Source organism: Mandrillus leucophaeus, unplaced genomic scaffold, assembly GCF_000951045.1.
Source record: "Mandrillus leucophaeus isolate KB7577 unplaced genomic scaffold, Mleu.le_1.0 Scaffold69, whole genome shotgun sequence".
NCBI classification, from domain to species: domain Eukaryota; kingdom Metazoa; phylum Chordata; class Mammalia; order Primates; family Cercopithecidae; genus Mandrillus; species Mandrillus leucophaeus.
In genome coordinates, this window is record NW_012107474.1 from 3,923,153 (window position 1) to 3,933,138 (window position 9,986).

General features: G+C 42.0%; 1 protein-coding gene across 7 annotated transcripts in view; it reads left to right on the forward strand.

The window, feature by feature from the left end:
- Nucleotides 1-9,986, forward strand: part of ZBTB21 (zinc finger and BTB domain containing 21) — a 28,735-nt gene that overhangs the window by 4,556 nt on the left and 14,193 nt on the right. For 2 of the 7 annotated variants that reach the window (XM_012002579.1, XM_012002584.1), the window contains exon 2: nucleotides 5,403-5,467. The exons of 2 other annotated variants lie outside the window; for them this stretch is intronic. The gene's annotated coding sequence lies outside the window, so the exon portion shown is untranslated. Of the gene's footprint in view, nucleotides 1-353; nucleotides 592-5,402; nucleotides 5,468-5,801; nucleotides 6,011-9,986 lie in introns of those variants that run through there. 3 more of the 7 variants (XM_012002585.1, XM_012002580.1, XM_012002581.1) reach the window with 3 other exon arrangements.

Below are 9,986 nucleotides of genomic sequence, written 5' to 3' on the forward strand. Positions count from 1 at the left end.
ATTACAGGCGCCCACCACCACACCCAGCTAATTTTTTTTTTTTTTTCCCCAGTAGAGAAGGGGTTTCACCCTGTTGGCCAGGATGGTCTTGAGATCTCCTGACTTCGTGATGCACACCCCAGTTGGCCTCCCAAAGTGCTGAGATTACAGGCGTGAGCCACTGCGCCCAGCAGAAGGGACAATTTTAGTTGTCCCTAAAGCCAATGGAAGTAGAGAGAGCAGATCGTAAGCTATTTAAGAGCTACGTTTGACCAGGTCGCAGTGATAGGCTATAAGGGAAAGAGAAGAGATTTCTGGTTTTGGAAACTTAGGGGCTGGCAACACACCAAAGTAAATCGGGAATATGTGAGGACAAGCAGATGTGGGAGCAGGGACGAGAGGTGTGGAGTTTAAGTACCATGCTGGACCTGAGGATATACTGTGATGGAACTGTTCAGTAGGTACCTGAGAGGGTGGAGCCTCAAGAGTCTAAGCAGAGATACAGATTTGGGAGTCACCGTCCAGTAGTGATTAAAGTCACAAGGTCTGATAGAAAAAGCAAAGAATACTGCCCCGTGTTGGGGCTCAGTAACGGATGCTGGAGAAATAAAGGTGAGCCAGTCCAGGTCTTGAGCCTCAAGTTTGATGATTTCTCTCTTTGCCCAATACCTAGCTTGCTAGGCCTTGTGCTGGGCATCAGGGATACAGGCATGCAAGCAAGGGTTCTTTCTTTAGGGAGTCCCTTGAGGGAGACACATGTAAAAGCAGATCAATTGAAGAAGTTGTGGTGGTATTACAGAGAGATGAAGTATTGTGGTTTAGATGACTGAGCTGCTGGCTAGGGGCAACTACAAAAGCTTTGTAGAGTCGGTGACGTTTCACCTGAATCTTTCGATAGAAGTTAACCAAGTAAAGGAGAGGGAAGAGAGATCTTGGGTGGCAGAAGCTGGATATGCAAGTTTGTAGAGTAGATGGTAAGGAGTGTCCAATAAGGGTGGAGAGATGAATTGTAACCAGAGTATGAAAAGTCTTGTATGCCAGTCTATAGTTTGGATTTTCTTTAGAAATAGAAAAATCAGTACAGTACTCCAAAGCAGGGCAGTGATGTAATGTGCTTTACTTCAGCAAAACAACTAACAGCCATAATTTTCACTCCTGCATTTAATTGGAGTGAAGAATACAGAAAAATCAAATCTTTATTGTTGTGGAAGATAACGTGTTGAGCATTGATAAGAATGCCAAAAGATATTAAATAGATTATCAGTCTTTAAATAGCTTTCAGTCCTCTTGGGGAGACACAAATGACTAACAATAAAGGCAGTGAATAAACATATAAATGGTGCTGAAGTTGAAAGGAGGTATTTGCCCATTATAAACTGAAGTAGTCAAGGAAGGTATGTTAGTTTGCCTGGGCTGCTATAACAAAGTACTGCAGACTGGATGACTTACCAGATTTCTTTTCTCACAGTTCTGGAAGCTAGAAGTCCAAGATCAAGGTGTCAGCAGGGTTGGCTGCTTCTGAGGCTTCTCTTTGGCTTATAGATTACATCTTCTTGTCCCTACTTCGTCCTTCCTCTGTTCATATCTTTGTGCTAATCTTCCTTATCTGTAAGAACACCAGTTACATCAGTTTAGGGGTCACCCTAAAGCCCTCATTTTAACTTAATTACGTCTTAGAGACCATGTCTCCAAGTACAGTTACATTCTCCAGGTGCTGGAGGGTAAGTCTTTATCATATAAATTTGGGGGGGAAGAGTGGAGACACAATTCAACGCATAATGGAGGATTTTATGGAGGAGCTGGGACTTGACCTGAGCTTTGAAAGGTGATTCATGTTGTGAGTAGTGTGCTGAGGAGGGGTTTAGGTGAGTTCTAGGACTTTCCAGATTGGGGAATGGAAGAAGTCAGATGTGCAGGTTAGGTCTCAGAGTATCTGGAGCAGGAAGGTATCACTAGGGAATAACTAAGGGAAAGAAAAAAAAATTTTTTTTTTTTTTTTTTTGAGATGGAATTTCACTCAGGCTCAGCCGTCACCCAGTGGTGACTGGAGTGCAGTGGCACGATCCTGGCTCACTGCATCCTTCACCTCCCAGGTTCAAGCGATTCTCCTGCCTCAGCCTCTCTAGTAGCTGGGATTACAGGCACCCGTCACCACACCCAGCTAATTTTCATATTTTTGGTAGAGACGGGGTTTTACCATGTTGGCCAGGCTGGTCTCAAACTCTTGATCTCAGGTGATCCACCCACCTTGGCTTCCCAAAGTGCTGGGATTACAGGCATGAGTCACTGCGCCCGGCTCAGAAAATTTTAGAAGTCATTTGAAACCAGATTTTATAGAGCCCTGTAGTCATTGTTTTAAATATTTTAGCCTAATGGAGAACAATTGTTTTTATTATTTTATTTTTAAACAGGATCAAAGCTGGTTCTCTTCATTCAGATCTTAGATCTCAGCTGAAATATTCCATCAAGGTATTTTCTGACCATCCTCTCTAGGCACTGCATCCAGCGATAGCACCTTGTTTATTTCTACCATAACACTTAGCAGAATCTGAGGTTATCTTTTTTATTTGTTTCCTTATTTAGCATCTGATTTATCTCACTAGAAAGTGGGGGTCTTGTCTGTTTGGTGCACCCCTATATTTCAGATAAATCTAACCATGCCCTGTACAGAATTGGAATTCAGTAAATAAATTGAATTAATAATAGGAGTATTTAATGTGTATGTTGGGTGAACGATCAAAGCTTTGTTCTAAGAAGCTCAGGCTAGCAGCTGTATTAAGATGGGTTTGGAAGGCATGACAGAAACAGTGAATACCACGTGGAAATATATTAGGATTCTTTAATAACAAGAACAGAAAATGGCTGGCTTGAATGGAAAAAGTAGTTTACTGTAAAGATACAGGACTTAAGAGCTAAAAAACTGGGCCAGGAAGAAGGACAAAAACCAAGCTAACTCCAGGAATCTATGTAGCAGGCACTAGCAAGGTTGCATTTTTCAGGCCTCCGCTGAGATAAATCAGCTTCATTTATTTATTGCCTTTGTCATTCTTCTCAGGATTCATATTCCAAGGACAAAGTTTCTGATTGATTTGGCTTTGATTGTATGGTTAGCCCAGAGCTAGGGGAGAGGAGCACATCAGGCTGTAGCACACAGTGGGACAAGAGCAGTTCTTCTATAGCAAAATCATGGGGCTGTTAACGGGATGGAATGGCTGTGTAGTGGCTGGAAGAAAACAGCCAAGGCTGTGACCAGAGTCTGCTAAGGTGCAAAGAAGCTTGAACTGTGTTAGAGTAGGATCATTCTGCTGAATGTGGCAGAGAACAAACCATCAAACCAAAATCAAACTCCCTTGGTAGAGACTGAAAGTGTGGTGAAATGGAATACAAGATAATAACATAGCTCCTCTTGAAGGATTGGATAAGCTAGTCTAGGTTTGAAATCTGAGGATATTTGCATTGTCACCAAGTGAGTGATGATAAGACTGAAACTCAGAGGCAGCTTCCTATCACCATCGAATAGTAAAATCCATTGGTAGGTGTTATGGCTAAATCCTGAGATCAGGGTTTGGGGATAAGCAGTCTGTGTGTGTGTTTATATTCCAGAGTCAAATGTAGATGCTTTGTTTTTTTAACTAGGTGTTTGCCTTGTGTTATGTGCATTCCCTCTCTTTTCTAGTATCATGGTTAGGACTACAGAAGCAATCCCCAATATCCAAAGGACCCATGTTCCCAGAGTTGAATTCTAGGTTGATGCTGGATATAAAGAGACATTTTCCTGTAGAACTGGTAGTAGCAGTTTTGTGGCTAGTCTGGGAGCCAACTTAATTTATAATGTACCTTTAGCTATGACACTAGTCCAAGTAGTAGGTGAGACTATTTTGATCCCTTTCCATCTCTCTCTCTCAACCCCTCACTCACCCCCTGGTACCCTTCTGAGTGCCAGCTCATGCTTTGCTTTCTTCTGCTTCTATCAGTAGAATGCTCTATATTCAAAATTGCCTACCTTCCCCCTCCCTCAAAAATCTTTTCCATATGACTGATTTAACACTCTATAGAGGAAAGTATTTGCATTGAATTAATTTATGTTAAGATGTGAGGCTGGGCGTGGTGGCTCACACCTGTAATCCCAGCACTATGGGAGACCGAGATGGGCGGATCACCTGGGGTCAGGAGTTCGAGACCAGCCTGACCAACATAGTGAAACCCTGTCTCTACTAAAAATACAAAAATTAGCCAGGCCTGGTGGCTGGGGTCCCAGCTACTCAGGAGGCTGAGACAGGAGAATTGCTTGAACCCAGGAGGCAGAGGTTGCAGTGAGCCAAGATCGTGCCACTGTACTCCAGCCTGGGTGACAGAGTGAGACTCCATCTCAAAAAAAAAAAAAAGAAGATATGAGTCCCCCACCCCCTTAGCATTTATTACCTGAGGAATTTGAAGTGATGGTATGAAATAATCTTCTGGAATCCAGTTCTGAAGGGTTTTGTAGTCATTCCAGGGAATTGGAAGTTGAGGCCAAGGCAAGCCCTTGCAAGGTTTTAAGCCCCAGCAAGGCCGATGAGCATTTCTGAAAAGTGTCTATGGGTAGAAATGTAAAGAATGGAACCTTTAGTATTACAGGTTGACTATTCCTTTCTGAAATGCTTGGGACCAGAGGTGTTTCAGATTTCAGATTGATTGGGATTTTGAAGTATTCGCATTATACCCGGTGATTCAGTATCCCTAATCCAAAAATCCAAAATGCTCTAATGAGCCTTTCCTTTGTGCATCATGTCATTGCTCAGAAAGTAGTTTTGGGTTTTTGGACTAGAGATATTCAGCTTGTATTATAATTGTCAAAGGAGTGATGAGTCCCAAGCCTTCCTTAGGACTATTCACTCATAGTTAATAGTGAGTAGTTCCCACTATTCACTCATCCACCATCCTACCCCCTGGCCAAATTAATTGCTTCCTGGAATCGGTATCCCCATAGCATTCTTCACATCCTTCATTAATTGTTGTCTGTCCTACCATGGAAGTGTGAACTACAGGAGAACAAGAAGCAAGCCAGTTACTCATCTTCCCATCACCAGCACCTGTTGTGATACATGGTGGGTAGCAGGCCCACACAAGCATCTGTGAGGGGAAGAGGAGAAGGAAGGAAGATGTGCATGTGCCACATGGGAAGTGCTGAATATACTGGGGCTTTCGAACATGTTGCCTCTTCTGTCTTTCATAAAAATCCTATGTGGTGGGTAGTGTTAGCCATGTTTAACAGGTAAGGAAACTAGTCAGAAAGATTGAGTCATCTTTAGAAGGTTACATGCCTACTAGGTGGCAGAGCCAGGATTTGAGACAAATAGACTGATTTGAAAGGCGTTTCCATGGAACTGTAAGGTCCTCCGTGAATTGTTAACCATAAAGATTCTCTCATTTTGAAATTTCAGAAGACATGAAGTAGAAACAATCCAGGCAGGCTTTGGGAACCTATTTGTGTGCGAGGATCAAATTGGTAAGCAAGCTGGCCCTGTTTCAGAAACTGGTTTTCCTGGGGGGTTTTCCTTTTAGCTTTTTCTGTTGCTCATAAATAGACCTTTTCTTCCAAATTTCACCCACTTGTCTTTTAAGAGCTCCAAGGTTTTTCCGCCATGACTGAAGTGGCAGAACTTCTGCCGTGATGAGTCAGGTGGAGATGAGCCGTGGAAAGGAGGGGCGTAGATGATGGTGGCAGCAGTGCATGTTTATATGTAAGATGCACTGCTTCTGTAAGTCGGAGGCCCTGATTACTCATAATGAAAACTTGCATGGAAATTTGGAGTGATGTGCCAGCAAACTTACCGGTCTAGATCTGAAAAATACACTGAGGAGAAAGTACACCCAGCAACAAAGTTCGCCTTATCTGACAGCAGAAGAGCAGAGAAATCAAAAGTTTTTGAGGATTCGGTCTACACAGCCACCAGCCACAAACAGTCTTGCTGGATTATCTTGTGATTGTCAGCAGTTGTGATTTTCCCCCTTTTACTTACATTCTTGATGGAGCATTTTATATTTTTAGGTAATTGTTAAACTCAAATATACTGTCATTAAAACACAAAAATTCAGTATGTTGTCTGTTTGCAGCCAGAGTAGGAAAGGGTACATTGTTTTCAAAGCTTAATTGAATTAAAATGTAAAAAAAGCAAGGGCCTTAATATAAAGGTGAGGGATCTGCATCTCATTCTAGACATCTAGAGTCTCCAGATCCTGGGGTACTGGGGAGAATGGACAATGTTGCTTTCCTGTGCAAGATCCTCAGATAACATATTTTAGCCCCCAAGGCACTAATGCCTCCCTCTTCCTCCAGCCTCATGGGCGTTTCCTCCCCCATGTGTACCTTTACCTTTCACCAGACAAAGCCACCTGTGGTTCCCTTGGATTCCTCCTGCTCTGTCTTGTCTCTGTGGTGCTGCGTGTACTGCAGCCCAGCCAGCTGATATGAATCCTGCCCTGCTACTTATTATCTGTCTGACATTGAGCATGTTACTTAACCTTCTGTGCCTCAGTTTTCTCATCTGTAGAATGGAGATAATAATAGTACCTAATTCCTAGGGTTGATGTCAATATTGGGTTGATACATAAAAAGTGTTTACTTTTGTGTATGTGGCAGAATAAGCACCCAAATTATAGCTGTTATTAAGTACCTAATTACTGTTCTTCTGAATGGAATGAAAAATAAATACTTATCCCTTGAAATGCCCTTCATCCTTCCTGCCTATCTCTTCCCGGCATTCCCTATAAAACTTTCTTCGTATAACGCCCTTCCTGGTCTCCATCTCACCTGGCTCTGATGCCTGTCATCCATACTGCGTCTCTACCTCTACAAACATCCTATCTGCTGCTTAGCATACTGGACTAGGCTGATGAATTGACCTGTCCTCTTCCTGCGCAAGACCTTAAGCTCCATAAGGCAGGGCCGTACTTGTTAAATTGGTATCTTCCATGTCTAGAAGGGTTTTAGCACACCCTAGACAGATGCTAGCCATAAGTCTATAACTGTCTGGATAACCTTAGGCAAATGACTTGACCTCTCAATGCCTCAGTTTTCTCATTTGTAAAAAGGATTGATGACACTCTAGTTCAGAGGATGATACGAGAATTGGAAGAGGAAACTAGAGGCAGTGTCATGTAGGGGTTAAGAGCTTAGCCTCTGGAGCCAAGCCAGCTGATGCGAATCCTGCTCTGCTACTTATTATCTCTATGACGTTGACCATGTTACTTGACCTTCTGTGCCTTAGTTTTCTCATTGTAAAATGGGGATAATAGTACCTACCTCCTGTGGTTGATGTAAATATGGAGTTAGTACATAAAAAGTGTTTACTTTTGTGTATGTGACAGAATAAACACCAAATTTTAGCTGTTATTAAGTACCTAGTTACTGTTCTACTGAATGGAATGGGAAGTAAATACTCTGTAAAGTTGTCCTGCAGTTGTGTATCAGGAATTTGGACATCCCAAGGCACTTTTCAGGCTGGTGTGATGGCTCTAAATGGAGGTTATAGGAAAGTTAAGTTTTAAGTCCCCAATAATTTTCAGGGACAGTGAGTATTTCTCTTACAACTTAACTCTGAGTGACTTTATTATTGTCCCCTAGTTCATAGATGTTTTCATTCAAAGAAGATAGAAGTCTGTGATCCAAGAAATTTGAAGCAGTGACTTAGAGCAGAAATAGGGATCATGATACTTTGAATAATGCATAAAGAAGGAAACCTTTCTAAACAAAGAACAGGGACACAAATACTGCTTTTTTGGCAACAGGATGCATACGGTCTGTGGAATATCATTTGCTTCAGGTCCAGGGATGTAGAAAACTCCCCTTGGTTTAGTCTTCACACTGAAGGGCCAGGACAAGCCCTTGGAAGGGAGGTTTGAAGTGGTTAGCCTTTACCTGTGCTTCAAGTTCTGTTTGTGTCTTAGTTTGGATTCCCCCAAAAGTAGACCCTAAGATAAAGATTCAGATGTAGATGTTTATTTGGGAAGTGATCCCAGGAAGCACAAGAAAGGAAGTAGGGACAGTAAGGCAGAGATGGAGGCTCATAAAGGGTACACTGATGAACAGGTTGCTGCTCACATGTAGGATATCAAAACTGAATTCTTAAAAAAAATCAGAACTCCTGTTTTTTCTGTCAAACCTCGTCTCTCCTAAGGATGCCCTTCCAGTTATTTTGGCAGAATGCTTAACTCCACACCTTCTGTTTTCTCCTGCAGTGTGTCCACTAGAAATCCTAATGACTCTGCCTTTACCTCCATTGCTACCACCCTAGTCCCAGCCACTATCCTCTCTCATTTGAGTCATTACAGTGGACTGCAAGCCGGCCCGCAGCTTCCATCCTAACCTACCCTCTGTTGTCTACTCTCAACAACAGAGCCAGAGCAATCCTTTGGAAGCATAATTCAGGTCTTTGTCATTCCTCTGCTCAGAATCTTCAGTGGCTGTCCATTTCATCCATAGTAAGAAAGAAAGTTCTTCTGGAGGTCTCCCAGCCCTTGACAGTCTGTCGTCGTCTTCTTGCCTCTCAGATGTCATCTTGCATGGTTCCCAGCACACACTGCTCCAGCCCTTCTGTTGCCTTAGCTTCTCCTTTTGTTGTGATGTTCTTCCTCCATTTATCTCCATGGCTCATCCCTCGCCTCCTTCATACCTTCTCTGATCCCATTTTGATGAGTGAATGACATGAGAAGTTCCTGGTACATTTTATAGTGTAGGTTCCTGTATAGTTAGGTGCTATATAAATGGTAGCAACTATTATCTTATTTAATTCCCACAATAGCATTATGTGGTAGCTGCATTATCCTTATTTTATAGCAAGGTAAACTGAGGCTCAAAGAGGTTGGTTAGCCTAGAACACTGGCTCTCAAAATATTTTGACTGACCCACAGGAAGGAATACATTTTATATCTCAATCCAGTCCATGCTTGCTTATGTGAATATGTACATATATATAATAGAAACAAAAGTTTCTCAAGCTCGTAATTCACCTTATGACATTTGATGCATTCTGATATTTTCTGCTCTGTCCTAGTCATTTATTTTTTAAATGCTAATTTTAAACCACCAAATTGAGTTTAAGAACCCCTTTTGACAGAGACTATCCAAGCCTTTAATTCTGTATTGTTAATTCTGTGTTACAGCTTTTCCCTGTGGCAACATCTGAACTAGCTTTGTCAAAAATTATTAGTGCTAAAAACTCCTCAGTACCCAGCTGAGTAATACATGTAACATTATAAGCTTATGTCTTTTTCTGCTGACCTCTGTAAAATATGATAAGGGTTTCTTTATACAGATAGATGTAAAGAACGTCTGGTAGGAATAAGGAAAATTTGAATGACTAACAGAAGAAAAAGGAAGGGAAATTATCTCTATCAAGTAGTCACAAATAGAATAATTTTTTAAAAATAGAGGAATTAAAATTTACCATTTACTTTGAAAGGATGGTAGGCGGGAATGGAGAGAAACTTGGTACAGTCTGACCAAAGCAGTTGTTTGTGGACAGGCTAAAGGCATCATCTCTAGAAGCAAAGTCCTGTGTTGCAGTCAGTTAAATTGAGTCGCATCTTATCAGGGAGTCAGAAGGAATTGTATACTGCATGTGGCCACTCCCAGGTTGACAGCCTAGGAGACTCTGGGCCCTTCTGAAGAGCCTGGTGGCTGGGGTAACCAGCAAAGGCCAAAAGAGAACGTACAAATGTGCTGGGGTCAAGTTTGGTTCATCTACAGTTTGCCCTCTAGAGAAAGATAAAACCGTCACAAATATTCTTAGTTACTTGGGATACATTTAATCTTAGAAATAAATGTCTTAACAATATTTGAAAGAAAATATGGCATTATAAAATGAAAGGGATGAGCCAGGTGCATTGGCTCACGCCTGTAATCCCAGCACTTTGAGAGGCTGAGGCAGGCAGATCACGTGAGGTCAGGAGTTCGGGACCAGTCTAGCCAATATGGTGAAACCCCATCTATACTAAAAATACAAAAATTAGCTGGGCGTTGTGGC